This window comes from Phoenix dactylifera, unplaced genomic scaffold, assembly GCF_009389715.1.
Source record: "Phoenix dactylifera cultivar Barhee BC4 unplaced genomic scaffold, palm_55x_up_171113_PBpolish2nd_filt_p 000007F, whole genome shotgun sequence".
NCBI classification, from domain to species: domain Eukaryota; kingdom Viridiplantae; phylum Streptophyta; class Magnoliopsida; order Arecales; family Arecaceae; genus Phoenix; species Phoenix dactylifera.
This window is the reverse complement of record NW_024067666.1, coordinates 3,282,869-3,299,319: the sequence shown is the minus strand read 5'-3', so window position 1 is coordinate 3,299,319 and position 16,451 is coordinate 3,282,869. Positions and strand designations below refer to the sequence as shown.

Genomic DNA, 16,451 nt, shown 5'->3' with positions numbered 1-16,451 from the left:
CGCCTTGTAGGCATTAAGATCGGCCGACATGGGGCCACGATATATATTCGATGAGGTCGGCCTGAGTAGGCGTTTGAGGTCGGCTCAGTAGAGCGCCTCGAGCTCGGACCGGGGCGCGGTCGTCGTGATAGGGTGCCTCGAGCTTAGCCGGGGGCGGGTTGTCGTTGTAGACTCCAGAGGAGGGCCGTTGTAGCCGTAGCAGTGGGAGATCTGGCTGAGGGTCGACTTGCCTTCGGCGAGGGTCCAAGGTCGGACGGGCTCTTAGCGGGACCGAAGTCTACTTGACCGAAATGGCGTGGTCCTATGTTGTAAGCATGACAATCCAGTTTCTCCCTCCATCAGGATTCATCTTGAGAATTTTACATTAAATCAACTATCTATCTAACTGAGCAATGTTTTAAGAAATCAACGCCTTTTGCCAAGTATCACTTAGCATTATTTAGGGACAACTATCTCTATGGGCTGAATTGGCATAAAAAAATCATGGTACTGAATCAGTTGTGATCTTTAGCCTCTTTTTCTTGTATCTGTTCTTCTCCTGTCTTAATAATGTAACTCATTTTTTGTTGTAAATATGATTAATCTTCAATAAAAGTCGGGTGGCTCCTTTCTGCCTCCCTTTTACATCAAAAAAAACTGAATCAGTTGTGTTGATAAAGTTCTTCTTTGGTTGGTTACCCATCAATCAGTTCTTAGTTCTAGCATTCGATATTCTTCTCTAATCTGCTAGTGCTCATCTTGTAATCATGTGAAATGAAGTAATGGGAATTTTCCATCTCATCAATTTTCAAATAACTCCTCTGTCAGAAGACTATTTGCCTCTCATTCTAAGTAATAGTCATGCCATGATCTTTGCATTACAGAGTTTGAATAGTCCTCCTATCACCTGTAATTTACTAGATACTGATTCAGATTCAAGAAACCTAACATTAACCGACGTCGCTTTGAGAACTGGTTCGTCAGCATTGATGTAAGAAGCAACAATTAAATATGTAGATATACAGGAGGTCATAAAAATGGCCATGTTTCATTCAAGCAACTCCCTTCTCCTCTCTCTCTCTCCCAAACAACTCCCTTGGTGATAGGATTCCATGCAGCATGGATTGAGGGTAAGGAGATCCTCTATCGCCATTTTTATTTAGTCCTTGGCGGTGGAACCTTCTGTTACAAGATGGTCAACAAGGCAGACTTTAGCTAAAATTTTGTGAAGGATTTGGCTCTCCTTGGACTTTCTGGTGGCATAAAAATTTGCAGTATACTAATGACACTTTCATCTTCGCTCATGCTAAAAAATACCATTTTGCTGCTAGGAAGATCATCTTACATAGTTTGAACTAATCTCAGGTCTTCAATTAACTATCAAAAAAGCTTTCGGGTCTCAGGCTTCGATTACTACCTGCTGCCCACAAAGTACCCGGTCCACCTTTTTTTTGGTGGCAGGCTCGTACGTGGGAAAAACTCAACATCATCATTAGGAATCTCTTCCAGGCTTATTGAAAAATAGTCTGTTCAAAAAAAAAAAAACAGGGTGGGGCGGCTTTGGGTCAAAGACCTTTCGGTCATGAATCAATCCATTTTAGTCTATCTAAAAGAATGACTCTGCTTCGGATCTCATCAGAACTCCGCGAGGTTAAGGCATGGCTTGGCCAGAGTATTACTATGGAGGGTGACCTTCTACGAAATCCTTGGGTTGCATCCCTTTCCATGGAGTAGTGCATCAGATTTATCATGGAAGACTTAAGCTCTCTCTGTGCTGCAAATCTAAAACAAGATAGTCTAGTCATTGGTTAAACCTTTGCCATCACAAGCATCTCCCAGCATTCACCAAAGTTTGGGCCAAGATCAAGAAGACAACCAGAACATTGGTTGATGCTTATTTCAGGATATTCAATCTCAATCAGTCCCTTTCGAACGTTGGCTCATTATCTCAAATCTGCGTTTCTTACTTATCACCAACGTTTTAAGCAGTTCTCTTGGACACCCAGGAGAAGAAACCAACGAATCAAACAGGACCCTTATCTGTCATCTTAAAGAGCTCTTTTGTTCCTGTCTTGGAGATTTTTTGATTCTGTGCAGTCTCAGACCTGTGATGTTTTGATTGCTCTGTTTGTTTTCTACATTGCAGGTCTCTGTATGTGAACAGTTCTAATGCCATTTGTATCTATTTCTGTTCGCTTAGATTTTGGATGATGCCTCTTTCCCATCTTGTGCAAAATGTCAAATAGAAAAAATTCTTGTCCTTATACAGAATCAAATTAGGCACCAGAAGCATTGCTTTAGTTTTCCTTTCTGTTTCCATATAAAGATTTTCCTATTCATTGTGATCCGTGAGTTCACTTGTACCATAATTATGAGCTGAAACTTATATTTCCTCCAACTTCCCATCTAGTTATATATATATTTTTTAATACAAAACGGGCATAAGCCAGAATTACAGAAGTAAGGAGAGGCCTACAATGCATGTCTTTCACAAAAGATACTGAGGTCTGGAGGGGCTAATGAGATCGCTTCCCCAGCAAAACAGAAGGCCCATCTACTTATATTATTGTAATTAAATTTGCAAAATTGTCTATAGATCCTAACCAAAGTGAGAATCAGAGTGCAGACTGTAGTTCTCTAGGTAGACTGAAGTGGATAGTCTAGCTTATATATAAATCTCAACCACCCTGCATCACTTTGTCAGGCTGACAAACCACACTGGAGTTGACCTTGTTACAAACTTTCTCAATCACACCATTTAGCTTTCTAAATTATTCTTCTACTAACGGAGAGGATTCGTACTAGCATGTGTTTAGTTCTATATCGGTTGTGCACCGAATAAATCTTGAGTATTTATAAAGGATCAAGAAACTTAGTACTTTCCAACTAACCTTTGTAGATAAGATCCTGAATTATTACAATAACCATGTTGATTGGTTACAGGATTTGTTAAACCCATCGACCTAGTATTGGCTCCAACCACCTTCTTTTGTAACTGCTCTTGATTCCTGAAGATTCATCTAGTTCCAGTAATGTGGTTGATTTTTAAAATGTATGTTGGTATTGTTGCTGGTGGGAATTGGCCGACCCAAGCATTGAGTTAATAGGGTTGTTGGAGACTCAACTTGTACGCCATATGGATTGGAGAGATCGGATGAGATCGTTGGATGCCTTCGCAATGGTGGTCTGGTGGATGCTTTATTCAATCGGCGATGACCCCGACGTCCAACACCCACGAGTTAGTATTGGATGGCAGAGGAATGGCTTTGGTCGGCGTCCGACATTGGTTTTGATCTGAAACAATAAAAACAAAGAAGTTCACCCTCGGAGGCGTATTCGTCAGGAGACCCTCTGATGTCTAAATCAGACACAGCTCTCAAGAATAGGAGAAGACTGCCTCATAAGATAGTCAAAGAGAACTTTCCTATAGGGCCCTAGGAAACACAGTATATGAGCGAGGGCCATAGCCTTCGCTGAGTAGTCCAAGGCTATATGCTGGTTGATAAGGTAACAAACCATATATCTCACCCATGAATCATGCCCATGCTTCATGATTGCGGAGATTTGCTTGGGTGTTGTATTTGTTAGAAGACAATTAGCTATCACGGCTGAGTTGTCGCCAAATGGAAGGAGAGTTTTAAATGCAGAGGACTTTCTACGTACCTTTTGTGTTGGCCACATGGCAAGCTTGAATGGCCAACCTGCATCTAGGTGGCGAAATTTTATTGATTGGTTTACCTTATCAGCAGAGGTCGGTTCCGAGGTGCATCAGATACCGAGTTAATGGAATGATAAATATCTCTTCTTTCAACTGTGGTGCCATTGTGTAACCAACGAAGAACAAACCTGCTTTGACATTATTTGTTTATCATCTCCCTTGGCTGCTATTCTGATCGGCCCAAATCCTTGCTATCCGGAAACCGAGTAAAATTTTATCTCCTTGCTTTGTACTATTCATAGTTGTACTGTCTTTGTTAGTAAAATATTTATTAAGACTTATCAACCTGAATAAGGTGGCAAATGTATCAAAACAAGCAGTACCAAGCAACCTTCATCAACTCAAAGAATTAGAATAGGTGAACAAGAATTAGCTGACATATACTTACAAAATCCAGATTCCCAACTTCTCAGGAATTCATTTGGAATCATTGGAAATCCCCTCCCCAAAGCTAGGAAGCCAAAGTAAAACTAATTAAGAAACAGAAAATCATGAAACGAAAAGGCATTATGATCCAACAACCAATTCAGACTATGGAAGAGACTAAATTAATTGATGTCTTTTGATCAAGTACTCCAATAAGAGAGGAATCAAGAAAATTAAATGATATATCAAGACGACGCCCACCTTAGACTCTTCTTGTTACCGAGCTGACCTGGCAAGCCTGATGCATATTTTTAATGTAATAGATCTATTTATTGATCATCCATTTTAAGTTTTTTTGTGTCATTTTCTTTCCTTAATTTATATAATTATAAGAATAATCTAATTAGCCATGTAAAGTATCAAATGCTCTCAACTTCTAGTGAAAACGTTTTTGTGGACACTCTATCTAATCACTGCCATAAATCCATCTCCATTATGAAAGCAGGCTAGATTCGCTTCTCTATGCCTTGCAGTTGAAGTTGAAACCTATTTGGCTTGTATAAGTAAAATAAAATTAAGATTGTTTTTGAAACAATCTATCTCCTAAACAATTCATGTCGATGCAATTGTTGTTCCCACTACCTTCACAGGTGCCATATTCTTAGCATCATATTGCAAGAATGATTCAATATAAATTGAATGGCTTCATAATCATGATGATTTCAGGCTCTCTTTGTCTAATCATATCGTATTTCTATTTAGTCCTAATTGTATTGTTTAGATTTTTTTGGGTAAATTTGGTGAATTAGATTTCTCTAAGAATAATCACAAGCAATGAGTCTTTTAATGATATTAATTAATCAATTAATGTTGTTATTATTGATTTTCTTTCTCTGGCATACTGGAGGTGCGCTGCTAGTGGTTTTTGAGATATGTGAGGAAAGTTAGTTTCAGTCATATTATTTAGGCCCTGTTTGGGGGAGCTGTTGGCAGTAGAGCTGTTGGAAGTAGAGCTGTCTGAAGTAGAGCTGTTATAAAAAGCTATTTGCTGTTTGGTAACTACATTCGTAAAGTGCTGTGGTACTTATTTTGTGTTTGGTAAACAAACTGAAAAAGTACTTTTATATGACAAAATTACCATAAAGGACATTGCATAGTATTATACAAACAACATAATAAAACATAACATAAATTAATACATAAATATACGATATAGTATAATATTATTGTAATATAAAATAATATTATGTTATATAGCATAATAGTATATAATTATTAGAGTAATTAATATTGGTATATAACATAATATTAAATTATTTAACATAACATATTAATGTATTATGATATATATGTAATATATATTATATTTATAGTATAATCAATAATAAAGTATAAATATTATAATTATTAGTATAAATTAATTTCTCATAATATAACATAATATTAAATTATTTAAAATAACATATTAATGTATTATAATGTAATGTAATATAATACAATATTTATAGTATAATACAATAATAAAGGTATAAAATATTATAATTAATATTATAAATTAATTTTCCATAATATAACATAATATTAAATTATTTAAAATAACATATTAATGTATTATAATGTAATGTAATATAATACAATATTTATAGTATAATACAATAATAAAGGTATAAAATATTATAATTATTAGTATAAATTAATTTTTCATAATATAACATAATATTAAATTATTTAACATAACATATTAATGTATTATGATATAATATAATATGATATTATATTTATAGTATAATACAAAAATAAAGGTATAAAATATTATAATTATTAGTATAAATTAATTTTTCATAATATAACATAATATTAAATTATTTAACATAACATATTAATGTATTATGATATATATAATATGATATTTATATTTATAGTATAAGACAAAATTAAAGGTATAAAATATTATAATTATTAGTATAAATAATTTCCCATAATAATTTTCCATAATTTTCCATAAAATAATTTTCCGCGATCGAGGGGCTCTTCTTCGTGGTCCACGCTCGAGGAGGACCTCAGCGTGGGCCGCGAGGTTGATGATAAAAAAAAAAATAATAGATTGATTTTGGAAGGTATGGAAAAGGATTAAAATTTTTTTCTTCTAAAATGTGGTTCAAGAGATGCATACAAAAATTGAAAGAAAATACATTTTTTTACGGAAGGGAGTCTGACGGCTTGGGTTCTTGGCTCCAGCAGATTTTAGGTTTATATAGGGATAAACTATGTAATTATGTTATTTAATATGGGCATTTTTGTCAAAATACAGCTTTCCGAAAAAGCTGAAACAGCTTCCTTCCAAAAGCTCCAAATTGGAGCTTCCTCCCAAAAGCTGTTTCAGCTTTTGCGGGAAGCTGAAACAGCTTTTTGAAAAATTTACCAAATACAGTTTTTCATCTAAAGTACTTTTGGAGGGCCAGAAAGTGCTTTCTGGCCCTCCAAAAGCTCCCCCAAATAGGGCCTTAGTTATTTTAATCATGCAGTGGAGCGTAGGTGCTCAAGATCCTCATTTATTCCTAGATTTATCACACAAAACCTTCTGTTTTTTGGACTCATGCTGGTTCAATGCATGTGTCAGTAGGTCGTCATAACTGGGCTAAGATGTCATTGGCTCATGATGCAATATCTTGACATCTAACTTCACACATAAATGTCTGGATTTTTTTTTTTTGCTTTTTTTTTTTTGATTGTTGGTAGAAATTATCATCTTTGGTGTAATCTCTTCTGCAGCACTTAATAGGTACATGGTACTGCAGGCCAAAAGTAGCATGCTTTGAATGACATAAATAGAAGGTTGTACCACATCTTCCCTTGAAATAATCTTGCTAGCCCAAGCCAATAATAGAAGGGTGAGTAAGTGCATGCCAAAGGATCCATGGGCAAGAAATCATATCCTGTAGTGTATCATATCAAATTTGTGGTAATCATCTCATTCCTTTTAATTCTTTACAACTAAAAAGATGCTTAAATTGGCTAGTAATTATCTCTTACAATGTTCAAATGAGATTCTGCCAATCTCGATCCTCCCTAGAGATAGCAATGGTAGGAGCCTTATGCATGGAGGTGCCTTTTATGAGCGGAAGAGTTTGATATGGTAGTGTATCAGATGCTTATTTTAAAAGTAAGACTTGTTTGATGTGTTTGGCTTGAAAAGCCCTTTCGATTTTGTAATGATTTAGGACCTCATCTAAAAAAGTTAGCCAGAAGATATTATTTGAATTTTATGGCTCTATATAAGTATCCAAGAATTATTCTATACATAGTCGATGTAGGATTAAATACATGCCTACATGGGTCATTACATCTTTCTACTTGCTTAAGCCCTGATATCCTCATGAAGTTAAGAGTTCAAATGGATCTATGATGCGGTGTTGCATAGTCTACATGGACCATAAATCGAGCTCTCTTTGATATTATTTGTAACAATCTAAGACTTTACGTAAAAGACAAGCTTTGCATACCCAAGATCTATCCAGTGCATAGACGATATGGGACAAAATATGTATCCACATAAATCCTCATAGGTTTTCTTATTGCTCCTTTCATTATCTCATGGAATGAAAGAACATTTTCTATATAAAATAATAGTTATTGGCAATATGATATAGGATCTTGCACATATAGTATATATATTATAATATTTTTAACTTGGTATGCAAATCTCATCGAGATTAATGAAATACTTGACGGGCTAGGCCAATCTTTTTATTAAAAAAAAAATCTAGCAAACCACAATGGATGATAGATGATGGCTCTCACACCCTAGACTGTGATTTGCATGGTCGTCGCTTCATTCACCAACTTAGGTGGCATACGTTGTGTTATTGTGTATTAGTCCTCTTCAACAAAGGCCTCGCATGTGGAACATCTGGGGAAGAATCAGATATATGTTGCATTATTCCTGCACATAAAGACTATTTTCATATTTCGAACCACTAATAAAGCAAACCTTTTCAAATCATTATGGAGCAACCTATCATTCTCACCCTATATGAATCCATCACATAGATTGGAATGGCATGTAGTGTGCTGGATATTGACTTGGTTGCATCATGCTTGAAAATTTCAAGTTCGATCAGAGCTTCCACTGAGATTTGCATGTGCAGTCTAGATTCTGATATTTTCCATAGAAATATTAGCACCAAACTAGGGGGTCTTCATTAATGGGTGAAAGCTTTTCTTCTTTTCTTAACAGGAACAAAAATTAAGGGATGTCAACTTTCAGAATCAAATCCGCCTACTATGCAAGAGCATGCGCCACTGGGCTTTATGCTCGAGAACCTAAACAGATGAATCTTGCAGGCCATATCATATAAGATTTTTTTTTTTTGGATGTTACATATTATATACAAATGATTTATTACTTGTTCGCAATAGAATTTCCATATTAGGTTTTTTATATGTTTGGATCTCCAAAAATGCCCTCGATCTCTGATTTATATAAAACCAGGATAGTTAAAACCTTCCCATAATCCATGCCTCTTGTTATGAGGCTTTCTTTTTTTTTTGGTACTACGATAGCTCACGTCAGCCTGGTGTGAGTAGTTCTACCATCAACGTCAAGAAAAATAAGAGTACATAAAGGTAGGAGAGCAGAATTAGTCTCTGTCCATAAAACCTCTTCGGAGTGGTGAGCAGAAAAGGAGGCGACCTAGTCTACTGCCGTGCTCGCTTTCCAAAATACACGGGCTACCTGAAACGAACTACAACCAGCCACCAAGCTCTGGATGTCCCTGAGTAGGGGGTGGCCATCATCATGTCGTCTGACGTCACGAATCCACTCAGTCACCGTAGTCGAGTCTCTTTCCAGGATGATGCAGTCTGCCCTAGGATTCTCCTCACATAGTTGACTCCCTCCCACGCTGCTCTGAGCTCTGCTCCAATTAATAACGGTCATGTCATAGGTGCCGCTTCCCGCCTGCCGCAATGAATCTAGAGTCGTGATCCCATATCACAAACCGGCCGAAGTGACCAGTGGGGCTGGAGATAGTAAACTAGATTGCTACCCGGTTGTAGCAGGAAATCTTGGAGGAAGTTTTGTGCATATTATTTCATGGATGCATGCCTTTGTTCACAGAGTGCATGAAAGTCATTAATGGAGGGATACCAAGATTATGGATCCTTCCCTTAAGATGCAGTACACCCAGCTGCACATATGGATTGATGCAAGAAAAATGTCGAGCAGTACATGAAATGGCGTACAGATATACAGGATATGGGCTAGTCATTGTAATTATGATTTTTAATACAAAATAGTCTGGCATATTGCAGGGGAATGACTAATGAGTGACCTCCTCCTCACTTTTAATAGCGAGTAAAGGCCATCTTCATCACAGTTTTTATGATTTCATCACAACACCACCCAATGAACCTTATGCGATGTAGGTAGAGGTGGTAATTTACTGTGCCCCATCGGATACCCAGCTTGATCCGACCTTAATGGAATAGGTTTTGTTCAGATCTGAAGCAGATACAAATAATGATAATATCCACTTCAAACCCCATCCGGATATATCTAACTATTTACAGATCCCCTCTCGAAAGCAAAAAAAAAAAAAAAAGATTTGCATGCACACACAAAAAAAGATTTTTATAATTTTATGCAATCCGATCCATCTAACCTGCTTCGTCTAACACTCTACCTACCCAGCCTCAGTCCTAGGCAAGTACAAGGTAAGTCCCATTGCCATCTTTCTAGTTGGAGACTAGCCAAGAAAAAATCCTCCAAACCAAAGTCATACGAATAAATTAAATCTAGACGTCAGTTGAATTCAAGAACTACAAATAAATAGAGTACGACGCTCTAGCGTAGGGTGGCAATGCTTAATCTATTTAACCCGTTTATTTTCATTCAATCCGTTGTTGATCGGGTTAGGTTACCTCTGGAATAAAAATGATCGTGTTCGGGTTTGGCATGTTTGACCCACTTAATAAAAAGATCAGATTCAGGTTAGTAGATTTTTGATTTATGCTATATCCGATCTAACCTATATTTGGTCCAACTCAACCCTACTGTCACCCCCTACCCTAGAATTATCCGGTCAATGCAAAGCTGCCACATGTTCCGGTGGTTGTAGGAACTTCTAGCAACCAGAGTTGTGGAAGATCCATACTTGACAAGCCAGCCGACTTGCAAAGACTTTGTAAAAAAGTGGCATTACCTACGTCCTCTGCGGTTGCAAGTTGACAGACCGTGCTATAAATTGAAAGCGTCAGCGCGCGTAAAGGACTCTGAGGCTTTAATATTAGCAAATTATAACTAACCCTACTGTCTTACTGTGCCTTTCTATTGAATTTGTATTAATCCTTTCCCTACATATCATTACACATGGAGAAATCCTATTGGATATTTGAGATGCTTAGAATTAATGAGATCAGATTCTGCTCATTAATTTCTCTGCTCTTCTTGCTTTTAAATACGAGCTCACCAAGTTCGTTCCCACATAATATTAGAGAGAAGAGAAAGGGAGAGTTTAGAGATAAATTGCCATGGCCGTGGTTCGTGTTGCAAACTTAGCTGTTTTGATCCTTTTGGCCTCTAGTGAGATGGCCGGAGCTGGTTGGGACACCGGCTCCGCCACTTTCTACGGAGACATGGGCGGCGGGGAGACAATGCGTGGGTATTCGTAGCCTGTCTATAATTTATAGTTCCTCTTTCAGTCTTCACCTGTGAATTCTTTTCTCTCATTCCGCGTTCATAGACAGAGAGATAGTAGCAAATTAGTACTGGCCAATGCTGTTGAGTGTGTTTTTTAAAAAAAAGTCTATTCTTGTGGAGTAGTGGCTACATTTCTTTTTCATATAAGAGTCCTAATGCTCATTAGAGTCCTAGCCTCACGTTGATATGATCTTCTCTAACCTACGTTATTTGCTGATGCAGAAGGAGCTTGTGGCTATGGTGATCTCTTCAAGCAAGGGTTATGGTTTTGAGACAGCAGCTCTGAGTACTGTTCTCTTCAATAATGGCCTCACTTGCGGTGCATGCTATGAGATCCGATGCTCCCATGATCCCCAGTGGTGTGTCCCGAGGACTATCATCATCACTGCCACCAACTTCTGCCCTCCCAACCCCTCCCAACCCAACAACAATGGTGGCTGGTGCAACCCACCCCGCCAACACTTCGATCTCTCCATGCCCATGTTTGCAGACCTTGTGAAGGACTACCATGCAGGGATAATCCCCATCCGATTTCGAAGGGTCCCTTGCATCAAGAAGGGTGGCATGAGGTTTGAGATCAAGGGCAACCCTTATTGGATCCTTGTATTGGTATACAACGTAGCCGGGGCCGGAGACGTCCATGCCGTCTCGGTGAAGGGCTTAAAGACTAGGTGGATAGCCATGTCAAGGAGCTGGGGCCAGAACTGGCAAACTGGGGTGCAGTTGTTGGGGCAGAGCCTGTCATTCCGAGTGATGACGAGCGATGAGAAGGTGGTGCAGTCTGATAATGTAGTTCCGGAAAACTGGCAGTTTGGTCAGAATTTTGAAGGGAAGCAATTCCAGGAATTATAGAGGGAGTACTGTAATTAACAATAATGGTCATCCATGCACTGCATGTAGTGATTTAATTTCATTGTCTGATTGAATGAATGATGGTTCTAGCATCGTTTACCACCAAATAGTAATCATAATAATGGCCATCCAGTTTTCATGGCATCCCATACTCGAAAGAGCTAGCTCTTTGTTTTCGAGAGAATAGATATAACATTTTAGCCGTGCATCATGTTATGATCAATAAATCTAAATATCATCCAGAAAGTTAAACAATAATTTTTTTTTTGTTATTCTGGTATATATATTATTACCTCATTTTACAAGAATTGATCTGAGGTGGTGGTTGATTGTGTACGATAAAGTAAAACTGCTATATGCATTTGTTACATTACAATGTTGACTGGGCTTCATTCATTCATTCCCTGCAGGGAAAAGCGAAAAAAAAAAAAAAAAAAACTTTGAATGAATAAAATGGCAGCTTCCATTTCTCCTAATATCTAAGATCTGATATTTATCAATGTCATCATGCTATATATTGGTTTGTGTTTGATCCTTCCCAGAACATAGTAATTCTTCTGAGAGAAGTAAATTAAATGAAGTATAAATACGAGTGTGTTATGCATTAATGGAATTTGCAAGTTATGAGCAGTGCCTCGAAATCTGAAAAGCAGTGGGGCCTATCACTCCACACAGGTATTCTAGCTCTAATGGTAGTACGTACGTTCGTTAAAGGTTGGACGTACGCAATCATGCACACACAATCCGATATTCTTGGTGTTGGACATCATGCAAAAAAAAAAAAAAAAAAAAAAAAAAGCATAAAAAAAATAAAACCAGCGCAAGAAACAAATCTATGGGTATTTATTGAAAAACTCAGGTTATTTTACTTTCATGCAATTTACTACTAATCTCTCTCGACTCCTAACGATGTTTTCAGTTTTGGTCTCTTACATTGTTTTCTTATTCTTTTAAATTTTGCATAGTTTTGGTATTAGTATCCACATTTCCTCCTGTCTTGCCAAGTAGCTCCACCTTAATCTCTGCCACAGGTGCAAATCCCTTCATATTTCCCCAAATCCAAGAACTATGTACTTGAATGGCGAAATAAAAGAAAATAAAAAAGAGAGGGAAAGAAGGGAGGTAGAGGAGAAAGGGATGTAGGCACCTGATGCTTCTTTGATACTTCCTTTTTCTTCCTTGAGGGGAGGAAGAAGGCTAGAATTTTGGTGAGACTCAAGAGAGAGTAGAGCTTTCATAGGCTTTTCGAAATTCTAGTCCAATTCGAAAGGATTTCTTCCTTGGAATTTTGTAAATAATCATTGTTCTATATTTGGAAGAGAAGAGGAGGTACTTCTGAGGAGAGATCGGAGATCCTATTACTAGGATTAAATGAGGGAAGAGTTTGACATACATCTGAGGGTTAGAAGAGGGAGTTTGTATAGTTTTTCCTTATTGGCTCTTGAGTTGGAGGAAAGATTGGTAAGGTGGTAAAGTGAAGAGCTGATAAAATATGCGTGCGTTATCTTAAGTTGTATTCTCTGAATAGCTTGGATTGCATAGAGAAGTGATAGATTGTGGATGGAAGCTTCACCAATTGTAAACTATCAAACCCCTCTTCACCCCCACCCTGGGGAAAAGAACTCATCTGACTCCTCAGGAACAGCAACAAGATTTTAATGAAAACCTCAGGGCTTTGATTTCCATGAATAATTTACATATTAGCAGTTGGAATTTGGAAACAAATGCTTAGAGTAGCATAACAGAAAAATCAAATAATTATCAAGTATCAGAGACTCTCGAAGTCTCGAAAACTTCAATTCTTGGAATCATATTAAAAGTTTTAAACCCTAAAATTCCCTAAATTTGTACTCTTAGCATGCACAAGTCACTGATATTCAAATAGGTTGAGGTAGAGATACACTACTACAACCAATTTTAACATACACTCGTCAGTATCCTATAAATTAAAACTAGAAATTACAATAAAAAGGTCGAGTGCCACATGATAATAACTACTTCTCCTTGATAAGATTTAAGTGTAGAGTAGGCAAGGCCTGACATATGAATGAAAAGCTTTCTAGTTGATGAGAAATCATCAATAGCATATTTCTTTCTCTACCTTCTTAGTGTTCCCCATGTTAGTCCTCTTTCTATAATAATTGACCAATTTGTGACCAAAGTATTTAGTTAATTAATGCCTACATTAATTTTCTAGGTTTTAATGCTCTAATCTACTTTGCATGTAATATATTTCTTTTTAAATAAAATACACTAAAGACCCTATCTTCCAGTTTTGCAACAAAAAAAATTCTAGACCAACAAATCATGCTATAAAATGATTCGAAACTAAAGAAAGAGTTATTTTAAACAAACTCCAAGCAAACAAACCAACATTATCAAAAATATTTAGATGGAACACAAAAAAGATTCAACACCATAACTATTTCTGCATGGCTCCTCTCAAACAACCATCTCACACTTTTTGGAAAATCTCTTTTTTGAAAATTTATTCAATTACATTTCTCAAGGAAGTGATATTTTCACAGAGTATTCCAAGCAATCCAAGCAAAGACATCAATATCAATCAAATGATATTTACAAAAAAGATAGGTAAGAAGAATATCATTTTTTTTGAAAGAAAGTAAAAAGAATAATGACCATGACCGTTGACCAATCTCCAAACTATTTACAAAGACACAAAAGATGCACCTTTTTCTTGATCTTCTATTTAAAATAGAATTTAAACAATTAGAACCCCAATGTGATAACAAAGAAAAATCAGCAAATTAACTAAAACAAGTAAAAGAAGTCTAAAGCCGGGAAAGATCCAAAAGATCTACAAAAACCTAAAGAGATCAAGCTGCAGTATATGATCAAAAGCAATTCCTTTAGCAAGACCACCCATAATACTTATTCTACGCCACCTCTCCCAACTCCCTAATTCGATATTTATCCATTGCTAAGCGGTTATTGTTTTACTTATTGTCCCAACTCCCTAATGGGATTTTCACCTAATTGAAGAAGAAAATTTTTGTTTCTATTTTTTTAAAAAAATATTAACGATGTCAAACACAACCTTAATACATAATGTGTAACATCGTGGGATAAGATCAATGAGGCCTAGTGAGAGTGAGAAAAGGCCTGGTTGAAAAGGGATAGACAGTTAGTTGATGATATTTTTAATTATTTATATAAATATGATTAAAATCTGGACTATTTGCTTTTTAGGAGTAATTCAGATTTAATATACTAATTAGGAGAATGGTAATGCATTGCCAAATACTAAGCAGAGGTGCCTTTAAATGAATCATGGGCAGAAAATTTACCCATCTCCCAGCCATCACTATGTGGGCCCTTGCATTAAAAAAAATATCGGGTCACACCACCGAGGCCCACACGCCACGTGGCAACCGCCAAAGGCCACAGAGACGAACGCATGTAACCAACCCCGCAGCTTTGAAAGTTCGGGGTAAAACTGTCAAGTGACTCCCAGTGGATATACCCGTAAGGGGGGTGGTTCTATATACACCCCCCCTATTGCTCAGGACACCCCCCAAAAATTAAAAAAAATTAAATACTCTCTACACCCCCCATTTGCTAAGGACACCCCTAAAAAATTAAAAATTCCTAAATTACCCCCCACCCTTCCCACCCCCTCACCTAAATTGCTCTCTACACCCCCAAACCCCCCCCACCCCGCTCTTCCCCTCCAAAACACCCGCCGGCTTCTCCCTTCCGCCCAAAAAACCTCGCCTCAAGCACCTCCCCGGCCATCTCCCGAGCAACGAGCACCTCGCCGGCGGAGGAGGAGGGGGGAGGCGGAGGAGGAGGACGGGGAGGCGGGGGGAGGCGGAGGGGGAGGTGGGGGATGGGGAGGAGGAGGAAGGAGGACGGGGAGGTGGGGGAAGAGGAGTGAGAGGAGGTGGCGGAGGAGGAGGGGGGAGGCGGAGGAGGAGGACGGGGAGGTGGAGGGGGAGGTGGAGGGGAGGAGGGGGGGGAGGTGGGGGATGGGGAGGAGGAGGAAGGAGGACGGGGAGGTGGAGGGGAGGACAGGGAGGTGGAGGGGAGGAGGGGGGGGAGGTGGGGGATGGGGAGGAGGAGGAAGGAGGACGGGGAGGTGGGGGAAGGGGAGGAGGAGGAAGCGGGCGCAGGGGGGAGGGGGGGAGGAAGACGAGGCGGAGGGGTGATGGGGGAGGCGGAGGAGGAGGAGGAGGAGGCGGAGGAGGAGGACGGGGAGGTGGGGGATGGGGAGGAGGAGGAGGAGGGGGAGGGGTGATGGGGGAGGCGGAGGAGGAGGAGGAGGAGGCGGCAGTGAGGAGGAGGGGGAGGGGAGGAGGCGGCAGTGAGGCGGAGGAGGAGGAGGAGGCGGCGGCCGTGAGGAGGAAGGGGGGTGTACTGAGAAAATTTCAAGGGCAATATGGTAATTACACTAAAGGTTAGTTTGGGTATTTTTTTTTGGTTTTTGGGGGTGTCCTCAGCAATAGGGGGGGTGTATATAGAACCACCCCCCGTAAGGTATTATCGTAGTTAAATCAAAAGTCAAGGGCAATGAGATAATAAAATCAAATTTACCGCATTTATCCCGCCCCCCGGACAAGGTAACGTCGCTGGCCATCATTGCCCAAAGAGCAATGCTCGGCTTCTCAACTTGTCACGAAATCTCTATCTAGCTGGCGCATTATAATTGGTTGAAAGCCGATGAAGAACTAATTCTGTCGTGCCACGTGGAGAGTGAACCAATTTGGTAAAATGGTTGGGCCTCCATGCTTTTTATTTGCCTGAAGGACGAAGTCGTCCGCCCCGAAAGTAGCAATCCTCAATCCGTAAATAACATGAATGTTGATGGCAATCTGA

General features: G+C 38.7%; 1 pseudogene; it reads left to right on the top strand.

The window, feature by feature from the left end:
• Positions 1-10,594: 10,594 nt before the first annotated feature.
• Positions 10,595-11,615, top strand: LOC103704577 (annotated as a pseudogene).
• The last annotated feature ends 4,836 nt before the right edge of the window (positions 11,616-16,451 follow it).